The following is a 15,022-nucleotide window of genomic DNA, read 5'->3' as shown; positions in this document are numbered from 1 at the left end:
AGTGACGCAACCTTCGAGGAAAATTCGTTTTCCCCATACAAAAAAAGGGGGCAAAAATGAAATTACCTACGGCTCCACTCCTAGAAGTTGTGCCAGCATGCACGGTATATGGGTAGATAGGGGATAATCTAAGGAGTGTTCTGTGAAAATTTTATCAAAATCAAACCCACAGATTTTGAGAAAACTGCTTTACAGTTGGGGGTGCTAAAAAGGTTAATAAAAGACCGTTTAATCCAGAAACTGAACCTTTAGATACTAAGACATGAACCACAATGTAAACAGCTTAGCCATGACAATCATTCGACGCTAACTTTCTATAACTTTATACAACTTTCACAGAGGTTGTGCCAACTTGCACGGTATCGCATTAGAAGGGGCATCATTTTAATTTCTGAATAAATTACAGGCAATTCAAATCCACAGTTTTCGAGAAATTCAAGTATTTTCAATTATGGCTTTTGCCACGCGGCCACACTGTCCAGGCCAGCGAGAAATCGTATGCACCCGTGACATCAACCATCAAAATATATATGCAAATTTTAATTAATTCATACAACTCTCACAGAGGTTGTGCCAACTTGCACGGTATCGCATTCGAAGGGGCATCATTATAGCTAATTTCTGAGTTAATTACAGGCAATTCAAACCCACAGTTTTCGAGAAATTCAAATGTCCGTCAAATTAGCGTCGGCCTGTTAGCAACGAAAGTGGAACGGTGGAATTTGGAACATGGAGGCTCTTTTTATTTTTAAATTTTCACGCTTTTTGGGGACCAAATCGAAAAATCTAAAATGCTAGATTGTTAAGAAAGAAAAGATCTATCGATCTAGGTAGGTTTGGGACACATCCGAGGTCTATTAATGTTTCAAAAATGCATTTGAAAAATCGTGTCTCCACAATTTTGTTAACTGCTCCCCTCACATAGGTTGTGCCAATATGCACGATATGCCAAGCTATTGGGGCTTAATTCAAGCTCCTTTTCTGAAAGTTTCATTAAAATCAAACCCACAGTTTTCGAGAAAATAGCCTAACAGTGACGCAACCTCGGATTTTCCCCATACAAAAAAGGGGGGCAAAAATGAAATTACCTACGGCTCCACTCCTAGAGGTTGTGCCAACATGCACGGTATATGGGTAGATAGGGGATAATCTAAGGAGTGTTCTGTGAAAATTTTATCAAAATCAAACCCACAGATTTTGAGAAAATTGCTTTACAGTTGGGGGTGTTAAAAAGGTTAATAAAAGGCAGTTTAATCCAGAAACTGAACCATTGGATACTAAGACATGAACCACAATGTAACAGCTTAGCCATGACAATCATTCGACGCTAACTTTCTATAACTTTATACAACTCTCACAGAGGTTGTGCCAACTTGCACGGTATCGCATTCGGAGGGGCATCATTATAGCTAATTTCTGAGTTAATTACAGGCAATTCAAACCCACAGTTTTCGAGAAATTCAAGTATTTTCAATTATGGCTTTTGCCACGCGGTCACACTGTCCAGGCCAGCGAGAAATCGTATGCACACGTGACATCAACCATCAAAATATATATGCAAACTTTAATTAATTCATACAACTCTCACAGAGGTTGTGCCAACTTGCACGGTATCGCATTCGAAGGGGCATCATTTGAGCTAATTTCAGAATAAATTACAGGCAATTCAAACCCACAGTTTTCGAGAAATTCAAGTATTTTCACACTGTCCAGACCAGCGAGAAAGCAAATTCAGCCAAGACATTTACCACGAAAAGGTATTTATCGATATATCGCCAAGTGCCAAGCTACGACCTACAACACTTAATTGAGCCAATCGAATACTTTTGGCCGCCAAGTATTGAAAAATATATATTTTATGATTCAAATTTTCATTGTGATATGTATGCACCCCCTAATTGGTATTTATTTCCCTATTATTTTAATGTATAATTCATCGTTTGGTGGTCGACGGACATACTATTTTGAACCTGTTTCACCAAAAACACCAGCTAAGACTCATCTGTCCAAAGGATATATCGACCTTTTGAAAGTGGCTAGTTCAAGTGGCTTTTGGCAAACTTCAACCTGTCTTTGGGGTGTCTTTTACCAAGTAATGGCTCCTTTGGTGGACTTCTAGCATTCCAATTTTCATCGAAGAGACTTCTCAGAATTGTGCCATCCCTGATTCCCAAGCTCAGATTCGCTATTATAGTCCTACAGGATGCAAAAGGATAAGTTTTGCTGAAGCGGACATTGCGTACGTCCTATATACTTGTTGTTTTCCGTGTCGCATAACGTTTTTGTGCCGGTGCAAAAATATGAAAGAAACGCAAAAACAGACCAAATCTAATGGGGTTCTTGCTTGTTTTGTATCTCTATGATGGGTTCTACAAAAAAAAGGTACTAGCGATCAACTAACGAAAAGGACTATGCTAAACAACCGTTATATAGTTTCGCTTCTGTCGCACTGCTATTTTAATGAACACAGCTGTACAAGTAATTGTTTTTATTTGTTATTTGTTATTATTTAGAAACAATATCTCCATCGGCGGCTTCCTTCGGTTGCTGACCGGCTTCCTCCTGCCGCGTTGCTCCGCCATTAGCACGGTGGTCGCCGCTGGAGTCGCCCTCGGCGCCGACGTCGTCCTGGTGACCAGGAGCGGATTGGCGATTGCGTCGTCGGCGCCGACGTTGTGGCTCCTCGCCATCGCCATTCCGATCCTCGTCACCAGGACGACGTCGCCGCCGACTTGCCGACTCTTCTCTGGCGGAGCGCTCCTGCTGCCGCCGACTTGCCGACTCTTCTCTGGCGGAGCGCTCCTGCTGCCGCCTACGTGGCGACTCTTCGCCATCCCGCTCTCCAGGACCACGTCGGCGCCGACTCGCCGACTCCTCTCTGTCGGCGGAGTCGCCCAGATAAAAATTATTGATTGTCTGAAAAATTAAGTTTTATTGTTAATATAATTAATAAATAAAATCAAAAATAAACTTACTCATTGAAATTTGCCGTGACATCTTGGATGAAGTTCCCGCAAAAAGTAACGGGGATTCTATTCGGCAGTATGGCAACTCCACAATAGCAAATAGGGAATTTTTATATTTTTCTTAAATCAATAAAATGTTAAATTCTACCAAACCACTGGCTCGATTTCGATGAATTATACATTTAAATAAAAGGGAAATATATACCAATTAGGGGGTGCATACATATCACAATGAAAATTTGAAACATAAAATATATATTTTTCAATACTTGGCGGCCAAAAGTATTCGATTGGCTCAATTAAGTGTTGTAGGTCGTAGCTTGGCACTTGGCGATATATCGATAAATACCTTTTCGTGGTAAATGTCTTGGCTGAATTTGCTTTCTCGCTGGTCTGGACAGTGTGACCGCGTGGCAAAAGCCATAATTGAAAATACTTGAATTTCTCGAAAACTGTGGGTTTGAATTGCCTGTAATTTATTCTGAAATTAGCTCAAATGATGCCCCTTCGAATGCGATACCGTGCAAGTTGGCACAACCTCTGTGAGAGTTGTATGAATTAATTAAAGTTTGCATATATATTTTGATGGTTGATGTCAGGTGTGCATACGATTTCTCGCTGGCCTGGACAGTGTGACCGCGTGGCAAAAGCCATAATTGAAAATACTTGAATTTCTCGAAAACTGTGGGTTTGAATTGCCTGTAATTAACTCAGAAATTAGCTATAATGATGCCCCTCCGAATGCCATACCGTGCAAGTTGGCACAACCTCTGTGAGAGTTGTATAAAGTTATAGAAAGTTAGCGTCGAATGATTGTCATGGCTAAGCTGTTACATTGTGGTTCATGTCTTAGTATCCAATGGTTCAGTTTCTGGATTAAACTGCCTTTTATTAACCTTTTTAACACCCCCAACTGTAAAGCAATTTTCTCAAAATCTGTGGGTTTGATTTTGATAAAATTTTGGCACAACCTCTAGGAGTGGAGCCGTAGGTAATTTCATTTTTGCCCCCCTTTTTTGTATGGGGAAAATCCGAGGTTGCGTCACTGTTAGGCTATTTTCTCGAAAACTGTGGGTTTGATTTTAATGAAACTTTCAGAAAAGGAGCTTGAATTAAGCCCCAATAGCTTGGCTTATCGTGCATATTGGCACAACCTCTGTGAGGGGAGCAGTTAACAAAATTGTGGAGACACGATTTTTCAAATGCATTTTTGAAACATTAATAGACCTCGGATGTGTCCCAAACCTACCTAGATCGATAGATCTTTTCTTTCTTAACAATCTAGCATTTTAGATTTTTCGATTTGGTCCCCAAAAAGCGAGAAAATTTAAAAATAAAAAGAGCCTCCATGTTCCAAATTCCACCGTTCCACTTTCGTTGCTAACAGGCCGACGCTAATTTGACGGACATGAAATTCAAGTATTTTCAATTATGGCTTTTGCCACGCGGTCACACTGTCCAGACCAGCGAGAAAGCAAATTCAGCCAAGACATTTACCACGAAAAGGTATTTATCGATATATCGCCAAGTGCCAAGCTACGACCTACAACACTTAATTGAGCCAATCGAATACTTTTGGCCGCCAAGTATTGAAAAATATATATTTTATGTTTCAAATTTTCATTGTGATATGTATGCACCCTCTAATTGGTATTTATTTCCCTATTATTTTAATGTATAATTCATCGAAATCGAGCCAGTGGTTTGGTAGAATTTAACATTTTATTGATTTAAGAAAAATATAAAAATGACCTATTTGCTATTGTGGAGTTGCCATACTGCCGAACAGAATCCCCGTTACTTTGAATTAGAAGCTCGTGCAGAGAAGTAAAGTGAAAAGAAAATAAAAGCTGAAATTTATAATAAAACTTAAAACATAGATACATCATGTGTAATTTATTCGTATTAAAACTATTTTGCTGCTCGCTAATGCGATTAGTGTGAGTGCTGGCAGCGCGGTTGCCAAACGATTTAAAAATCGCTTAACAGACAACACATCCGCGGCCCAGCTTCATAGCGCCCAACATCCCAGCTTCCACAAAGTGCATATCGATTTCCTTCTGTGTCGACATGTTGATGTCCCAGTGCCACAGAGAGTCTGCTGCATCATTTCTAAGTCTCCTCCGGCTTTTGTTTGAGTTTCGATTCGTGACTTCTCCATCCTGGTTGAAAGTAAATCCGCTCGACACAAAAGGAGCGCGCAGAAGCACACGGAGCTTAGCTGGTACAGCGAGGAGCACTCTTCAACTTCCTCCCTCCCCGGCATCGCTATCTTCGTTATCCTTATCATTATCCGGCATACGCGCGGAAACATCGTCCACCCCGAGTAAACAATGTTGGCGCCTGGAAACACTCAAGTGCAATATTTGGCAACAATAACTTAATGTCTAAATAAGGTTTTTTCGGATCGTGACTGCAACTCCAGTGGCGGCTTATCAATGTTTAACCAGAGCTGCATAACAGGCGCAGAGCTACAGCAATAAGCCCCGGAGGAGATACTGCTGAGAAGACTTGGATATTTTTGAGAAAAAATTTTTTTGTTGGACGGAAGAGGCGAGCCCCAAGTGGTATGCATAGCCGAGGACATCGGGCAGGTGCTGAAATCCCATTCTCCCCCAACTACCATTCCGGGAATATGGCGACAAATCCGCTCTTAATTAATTAACATTTGACTTTGTGTACCGCCATGTGAGCTAATTAGTGGTCGCGACCCCCCGCATGGCAACCCCAATTAGTCGCCCCATTCGATTAAACCCGAGTGCGCTTTGGCTGCATTCCGGAATGGTGTCATACCTGCCATAAAGCATATCTGCCAGCCGTCAAAGGCGCCGTGTCAACACGACCATTGCACTTCTGCTCCGGCGGGACCAAGATGACATTGCATCACCACCATCGATTCCAGTGGGTCAACAGCCGTCCCGGTGACGGGGTTGCCATCCCCCCGACCCAGGGCTTAGTTCGGTGCGTGTGATTAAACAATTGCATGGCCGGGTGGGAAGCCCTATTTGCCTTTCGGAAAAGAAATTCCTGGAACGGCCCTTATTAAATTGCTCAACCTAAAAGTTTTGAATTTCTCACACGGACACCCTACAACAATTTGGCTCTCAAGTGGCGGCAATGTGCCAAGTGGGGGTATTATTTCAAGTGCAGTGGCGTTCATGACTGGGACCCCGGGTGGAGCGGACGCGTCCGCAAAACATTACTCAAATCGCCCCTAATGGTGGTGTATTTATATTTCGGGGCACGGAGGCCAGCTGACCGACTCATGGACGCGCAACAATTCCATTTACAAATTATAGCTTCGGTGTTTTATAACATATAACCTCCTAAGCTTGGAAATAATTTTTATTTATTTATTTACATTCTGGTTTTGGGACAATTGCAAATTGCCACCAACCACTTAATTTAGCTATAGCTACTGGGCCTTAAGCTATTTACATATTTTCTGCAAAAGTTTATTTATATATAGTTATTAACAAAATTTAGATATTGTTATATAAGCGTATGGCCTTGATGAAATCATTGGCGCTGGCGATATTGGTGGATTTTGGGGATAGGGCATCAGGTGACTTTATGGAGAGGAAAAAGTGCCGCACGTTGTTTCTCGAGTACGAACGGTATAGAAAGATTGGTTATTGGTGTTGGTAACTAAAGTTACAGCCCTTCAGTTCAAAAAAAAAGTTTCACTTGTGAATCACCTTGTGAATCCCGTGGGACATGTCCTCTTGCACAAGTGAAGAACAAGTGACGCTCCATATAGAAAACTGTATGGGATGTCCGCATTTTCACAAGTGAAAATTCAAATGAAAATTTTTCGAAGTCCCACAGGATTTCACTTGATCCTTATACTCATTTTTCGTATGGCCTGTCACGTGCCGGTGACACGTCTCAAGCGAAATCACTTGTGAAAATAACATTTTTCCCATGAGTTTTCACTTATGAAATCACTTGCAAGTGACACGTCCCAAGTCAAATCACTTGTGAAAATAAGATTTTTTCCATGCGTTTTCACTTATTAAATCACTTGCAAGTGACACGTCCCAATTGAAATCACTTGTGAAAATCAGAATTTTTCAATGAGTTTTCACTTATTAAATCACTTGAAAGTGACACGTCCCAAGTGAAATCACTTGTGAAAATCAGAATTTTTCCATGAGTTTTCACTTATGAAATCACTTGCAAGTGACACGTCCCAAGTGAAATCACTTGTGAAAATCAGAATTTTTCCATGAGTTTTCACTTATGAAATCACTTGCAAGTGATACGTCCCAAGTGAAATCACTTGTGAAAATCAGATTTTTTCCATGAGTTTTCACTTATAGAATTTAAAATACATAAATTTGTATATACTTTTAAATATTTTCTGTTAAAGGACAATTATTTTTAGTAAGCCTAATTTTGTGTTACGTTAATTTGCTTTTTACATTGGTCATCGCCTTCCTTAAACCTTTGTCCGGGTCCTCCGAATCCTTGGCCAACGCTCCTGATAACGATCGTAACGAGTGATACACCAATCGAAAGGTATCGTAAAAACCAAAAAGATTGCATACCAAGACTTTCGAAATATAGATTTGTTTGGGAGAAAAGGCGGTGAAAGTGTAAAAGTAAAATTTTAGAAAATTGGAGCTGCTGGATACGGTGGGGCTAAAAACCCCCGGCTATTTAGCTAGTTTTATTCTTACTGGGAATAAGCGTCGAATGACACCTCATTTGTTGAAATGAATTTTAAAAGCAATTAAAACTTATACCAAAAGTACACCAAACTTTTATAAACTATATACTTATGTTTGTTAAATTAAGTTTAGTTCGTCTTAACTTGTTTCCAGTCCATTTTTAAAGTACTTAGACCAGATAATAATGAGAAACAACACGATCCTTGAACGATCACATTTTCCCCAATTTCAAAGGCGACTCAACATACAAGCTCAAAGTGTCCCAACTTACAGACCTCCTAATTTTCCGACCTCTCCCCTAAAAATTAAAAAAATTACATGAATATTTTCTTGTTATTTTCAGAAATAAAAATGTAAACGTGACCAAGGCTATAGAAGCCGCTTTAGAGCTAGGACTAATAGGGACGTCAGGCCGTTTGTCAGAAAACGAGTACCAAATAATTCTTACGTCTTTACGTAAAAATTTTTGTATTGCCAATAGTGGATATTTTAAGCAAAAAAATGGCAGAAACGAATTTTCCTAAATTACAAAAGAGTTTTAGAAAAGTTGAATTTAAAAAGAAAGACTTTTTTATTGGAAAATAAATCAGAGAAATCAGAAAATGAATTTCCTGAAGTTAGTGGTAGTGGCTTCCTGAATTGCAATCACTTCCGCTTGGAAAACACTACAGTGGTCTGGTAGGCGGAATGAGACTTTTAAGTCTAGTTCGGGGGAAAAGACTCCCCCACCTGTTTGGGAGTTAAGCTTGGAGCCGTCAGTGTATATGTTGACGGCGTTTACGAATTGATGTGGGAGGTTGTCCCAGTCTGAACGGGTGGGTATATAAATTTTGTATCTTCTTTCGAAGTCGACTATGGGTGGGGCGTAGTCTGTAGAACGTGGTAGGGGTGAATGCTTTGATAGGATATTGAAGTGACCCGTGGAGCCTGTTGTCCATGCCGCTGCTTCACGGAGCCTCAGCGCTGTGGCTGATGCCCAGCTTTTGGCAAGTAGGTCCAGGGGTTGGAGATCGAGAATTGTATTTAGTGCCTCAGTGGCGGTAGTGCGCAGCGCCCCACTGATGCAGAGCTCTGCTCTTCTTTGGATCTTGTGGAGGATCCGGAGGTTACAGTTTTTATCTAGAGAAGGCCACCAAACGATGTTTCCGTAGAGTAGAATGGGCCTGACTATTGCAGTATATAGCCAGTGAACTATCATGGGGGAGAAACCCCACTTCCTCCCCATGGCTTTTTTACAAGCGAAGAGGGCTATGGCCGCTTTGCGTGTGCGATCTAGGATGTTATCAGTCCAGAGGAGCTTTTTGTCAAGAATGACACCTAGGTACTTTGCTTGGTTGCTAAAGGTTAGGCGCGTTTGGTGTAGTTTTGGGGGAACTAGAATTGGTACCTTGTACTTCCTTGTATAGAGAACTAGTTCGGTTTTTTCCGGGTTAACTCACAGTCCACAGCCAGCTGTCCACCGGGAGAGGGTGGATAGGGCTGTGTCCATTAGATTGCAAAGGGTTTGCGGGAATTTACCCTGCAGTAGGATAACCACATCATCCGCGTAGGCTACCACTTTTGTGCCCGCCCCTTCTAGGAGTGAAAGCAGTTTGTTGACCACTAAAACCCATAGAAGAGGTGAGAGTACGCCCCCTTGTGGGGTTCCTCTACTGACGTTCCTGGTCGAGTGGGCCGGTCCCATAGTGGAGTGCACTACCCTGCTGGTTAGCATGGTGTGTATGAGTCCCACTATGGGCCGCTCAATGCCCAGTTCAGTCAGAGCACAAGTAATCGCCGTTGGGGTGAGGTTGTTAAAGGCGCCTTCTATGTCTAGAAACGCTACAAGAGAGTATTCCTTATTGCGGAAGCCTCGTTCTATACTGTACACTAGAGAGTGGAGGGCGGTATCGGTTGACCTACCCTTACGGTACGCATGCTGTGCGTCAGAGAGTAGGCTATGGTCGATGGTTAGTCTGATATGGGTGTCGATTAGCCTTTCCAGGGTCTTCAACAGGAAGGAAGAGAGACTGATCGGGCGGAAGTCCTTTGGGTTGGTGTGGGAGGGCTTGCCGGCTTTCGGTGTAAAAATTTCCTTAACGTCCAGCCACCTTGTTGGAATATGGTTTAGAGCAAGGCAGCCGTGGAAGATGGCTGTCAGCCAGGGAAGGGACATATCTAGTGTCCGTTGTAACTGGGCCGGGAAGAACCCATCTGGGCCAGGTGATTTGAAGGGCTTGAAAGAGTTGACATCGGATGTGTCCCAAACCTACCTAGATCGATAGACCTTATCTTTCTTAAAAATCTAGCATTTTAGAATTTTCGATTTGGTCCCCAAAAAGCGAGAAAATTTAAAAATAAAAAGAGCCCCCATGTTCCAAATTCCACCGTTCCACTTTCGTTGCTAACAGGCCGACGCTAATTTGAAGGACATAAATTCAAGTCCAGTCACACTGTCCAGGCCAGCGAGAAATCGTATGCACCCGTGACATCAACCATCAAAATATATATGCAAATTTTAATTAATTCATACAACTCTCACAGAGGTTGTGCCAACTTGCACGGTATCGCATTCGAAGGGGCATCATTATAGCTAATTTCTGAGTTAATTACAGGCAATTCAAACCCACAGTTTTCGAGAAATTCAAGTATTTTCAATTATGGCTTTTGCCACGCGGTCACACTGTCCAGACCAGCGAGAAAGCAAATTCAGCCAAGACATTTACCACGAAAAGGTATTTATCGATATATCGCCAAGTGCCAAGCTACGACCTACAACACTTAATTGAGCCAATCGAATACTTTTGGCCGCCAAGTATTGAAAAATATATATTTTATGTTTCAAATTTTCATTGTGATATGTATGCACCCCCTAATTGGTATTTAATTCCCTATTATTTTAATGTATAATTCATCGAAATCGAGCCAGTGGTTTGGTAGAATTTAACATTTTATTGATTTAAGAAAAATATAAAAATTACCTATTTGCTATTGTGAAGTTGCCATACTGCCGAACAGAATCCCCGTTACTTTGAATTAGAAGCTCGTGCAGAGAAGTAAAGTGAAAAGAAAATAAAAGCTGAAATTTATAATTGTTTGTGCCTAACCGAAGTAGACACTTCCGGGTCACACCGCGGGACAAGGGGGTAATGAGCACTTGTCGCTGGCACGGGGACGCTTTGATGGCAGGACGATCGCGTCGCGGCAATGGTAACGATGGTTACTATGATGCCGGACCACAGGCGATGCTAGAGCTGCGCTGAGGGTGAGCTAACGTGGTTAGCTGTTAGTTGAGATAAAGTATTACGAGCCCTATTCCCAGATGTAGGAAGTAGAACCGCGGAGTTAAGAGGTGTGTTGATAACTGATTTATTCTTCATTTGGTACATGTTTATATACTACTTGGAACACGGAAGTTTAGTGTAATGATTAGTGAAGTAAGCTATATTCTAAAGTAGGTAGGTAGGTCAGGGAGTTTTGATTATGGTAGCAGTTTGTGTAGTTGGCTCGGCAGACACTGCAAAATGTGCTGACTGCATTGGCCGGTCAGTGTGCCGTTGAGTCGGTGAGACGGTGAGTTAGTGAGACATATAATATGCTGATCAGCCATTCTCATATGCAGTGGGTGCTACTGAGCGCCTGGTACTGTTCCCAACTTGGCTACTGCTTGATTTGTTGGGTGTGGTCATGTTGAGTACCTTTGGGTACGAACAATAATAAAACTTAAAACATAGATACATCATGTGTAATTTATTCGTATTAAAACTATTTTGCTGCTCGCTAATGCGATTAGTGTGAGTGCTGGCAGCGCGGTTGCCAAACGATTTAAAAATCGCTTAACAGACAACACATCCGCGGCCCAGCTTCATCGCGCCCAACATCCCAGCTTCCACAAAGTGCATATCGATTTCCTTCTGTGTCGACATGTTGATGTCCCAGTGCCACAGAGAGTCTGCTGCATCATTTCTAAGTCTCCTCCGGCTTTTGTTTGAGTTTCGATTCGTGACTTCTCCATCCTGGTTGAAAGTAAATCCGCTCGACACAAAAGGAGCGCGCAGAAGCACACGGAGCTTAGCTGGTACAGCGAGGAGCACACTTCAACTTCCTCCCTCCCCGGCATCGCTATCTTCGTTATCCTTATCATTATCCGGCATACGCGCGGAAACATCGTCCACCCCGAGTAAACAATGTTGGCGCCTGGAAACACTCAAGTGCAATATTTGGCAACAATAACTTAATGTCTACATAAGGTTTTTTCGGATCGTGACTGCAACTCCAGTGGCGGCTTATCAATGTTTATCCAGAGCTGCATAACAGGCGCAGAGCTACAGCAATAAGCCCCGGAGGAGATACTGCTGAGAAGACTTGGATATTTTTGAGAAAAAATTTTTTTATTGGACGGAAGAGGCGAGCCCCAAGTGGTATGCATAGCCGAGGACATCGGGCAGGTGCTGAAATCCCATTCTCCCCCAACTAACATTCCGGGGATATGGCGACAAATCCGCTCTTAATTAATTAACATTTGACTTTGTGTACCGCCATGTGAGCTAATTAGTGGTCGCGACCCCCCGCATGGCAACCCCAATTAGTCGCCCCATTCGATTAAACCCGAGTGCGCTTTGGCTGCATTCCGGAATGGTGTCATACCTGCCATAAAGCATATCTGCCAGCCGTCAAAGGCGCCGTGTCAACACGACCATTGCACTTCTGCTCCGGCGGGACCAAGATGACATTGCATCACCACCATCGATTCCAGTGGGTCAACAGCCGTCCCGGTGACGGGGTTGCCATCCCCCCGACCCAGGGCTTAGTTCGGTGCGTGTGATTAAACAATTGCATGGCCGGGTGGGAAGCCCTATTTGCCTTTCGGAAAAGAAATTCCTGGAACGGCCCTTATTAAATTGCTCAACCTAAAAGTTTTGAATTTCTCACACGGACACCCTACAACAATTTGGCTCTCAAGTGGCGGCAATGTGCCAAGTGGGGGTATTATTTCAAGTGCAGTGGCGTTCATGACTGGGACCCCGGGTGGAGCGGACGCGTCCGCAAAACATTACTCAAATCGCCCCTAATGGTGGTGTATTTATATTTCGGGGCACGGAGGCCAGCTGACCGACTCATGGACGCGCAACAATTCCATTTACAAATTATAGCTTCGGTGTTTTATAACATATAACCTCCTAAGCTTGGAAATAATTTTTATTTATTTATTTACATTCTGGTTTTGGGACAATTGCAAATTGCCACCAACCACTTAATTTAGCTGTAGCTACTGGGCCTTAAGCTATTTACATATTTTCTGCAAAAGTTTATTTATATATAGTTATTAACAAAATTTAGATATTGTTATATAAGCGTATGGCCTTGATGAAATCATTGGCGCTGGCGATATTGGTGGATTTTGGGGATAGGGCATCAGGTGACTTTATGGAGAGGAAAAAGTGCCGCACGTTGTTTCGCGTACCGCAGTGCTCGCACTGGGGTGGGGGTTGTTTATTGAGAACATGCTCATGGGTGTATCTTGAGTGTCCAAAACGTAGTCTTAAGAATTTTGTGAGATCTCTGCGGTTGATGTTGTCTTCGGATGGGATGGTGTAATCTTTAATTGATCATTTCTTTTCGTTGACATATTTGTAGTGGTCAGATGCGTTTTGTCAGATCGATTCCATTTGTTTTTTGAAAGTATTTTAAATGAATAACTGTGTGTCTGTGAAGTTATAGTTGCATTCCATAACCTGTGGGCTTCTTTTGTTGTGAGCTTCTTTTGCTGCTAGGTCTGATGTGTCGTTACCTGGAATCCACAGTAATATAATCTTTGGTTGGTGGCGGTTGAGGATGTCTCGAATACGAACGGTATAGAAAGATTGGTTATTGGTGTTGGTAACTAAAGTTACAGCCCTTCAGTTAAAAAAAAAAGTTTCACTTGTGAATCACCTTGTGAATCCCGTGGGACATGTCCTCTTGCACAAGTGAAGAACAAGTGACGCTCCATATAGTAAATTGTATGGGATGTCCGCATTTTCACAAGTGAAAATTCAAATGAAAATTTTTCGAAGTCCCACGGGATTTCACTTGTTCCTTTTTTTTTTCGGCCAAAGAGCTAGTGGTATGGCTCTGAGGGCGCCGAGCTGAAGGCTACCGAACGGGTCGCAGGTTGCGGATAGCGAGCGCTCTGGTTCTCCAGGGTAGCTACGAATAAGCGTGGAAGTTGGACACGGCCCGGCTACCACCAAGCCCCCAACACGAAGCGCAAATAAGTAGCCCCGGACAGTCAGCGGGTATCTGCGCCGTAGCAGTACCGACGTCGCGCTTGTGCTGCCGCCTCCGACAAATAGCTCACACACACCCCTGCCCACACGCTCTGTACCTACCTCTTCCCTACCCACACAACTCATCTCACCCCGGGCTGGACTAAGGTGTCACTCGTACCGTGCCGAGAGTCAATCTGGCTGGGAGCCCGAGTCATCAAACAACTCAGTCTCAAACGGTGAGCTCAGGCAAGTGGCGACCGCCTGTTCTAATTCAGCCTTACCCGGGTACGGCGGATCTCTGCCCGGGTGGACCTGTCCTTTCTCCGCAGCTCGTGGGAATTAACATGAAGAATTTAACAAATATAAAACTAAAAGACTGCACAAGACAAGAGCCCGACACTCTTATAAAGTCGGAAGTCGTAACCAACGACGAAAGAAAAAGCAAGATCACGGCTCTGACTACCCCAGTCCACGTGACGTCCACCCCTGCCAAGGCCAGCGAACAACGCAGCCGGCTAAGCCCAACTCGCCATAGCGACAAGCCCAAGCCTCCCACCAGCGTATGTGTGGCTAACAAGCCACTCCAACCTGAGGGTAGCGCTAAGGCCGGTCTCGTGGTGAGTACCAGGGCAAAGGAGTTTAAAAGGGTACCACCTAACCAGGCAGGACCTCTTGAAAGAAGGAAGGCTTCTAGGATCCTCAAACGGCTGGCCACCAATCCGATACGGGAGGATCAGACATCGAAATTGGATTACCTGAAAATCCAAGAGGACATAGCCTGGGCAAAGGCAATTATCCCAGACTTCGACATCGCAACAAGCGAGAGAGGTCGATGGAGTCAGCTCAACCAGCGAGCAAGAGGTCAACCGATACCGCCCTTCACTCTCTAGTGTACAGTACAGAACGAGGCTTCCGTAATAAGGAATACTCTCTTGTAGCGTTTCTAGACATAGAAGGCGCCTTTAACAACGTCACCCCAACGGCGATTACTTGTGCTCTGACTGAACTGGGCATTGAGTGGCCCATAGTGGGACTCATACACACCATGCTAATCAGCAGGGTAGTGCACTCCACTATGGGACCGGCCCACTCGACCAGGAACGTCAGTAGAGGAACCCCACAAGGGGGCGTACTCTCACCTCTTCTATGGGTT

General features: G+C 43.4%; 1 long non-coding RNA gene across 2 annotated transcripts in view; it reads left to right on the top strand.

Annotated features, from left to right (window-relative positions):
• Positions 1–15,022, top strand: part of LOC139353662 (uncharacterized) — a 397,947-nt gene that overhangs the window by 157,765 nt on the left and 225,160 nt on the right. The gene's annotated exons all lie outside the window — the stretch shown is intronic.

Source organism: Drosophila suzukii, chromosome Y, assembly GCF_043229965.1.
Source record: "Drosophila suzukii chromosome Y, CBGP_Dsuzu_IsoJpt1.0, whole genome shotgun sequence".
Lineage (NCBI taxonomy): Eukaryota > Metazoa > Arthropoda > Insecta > Diptera > Drosophilidae > Drosophila > Drosophila suzukii.
The sequence above is the reverse complement of the archived record's forward strand: the minus strand, read 5'-3'. Positions and strand labels throughout refer to the sequence as shown.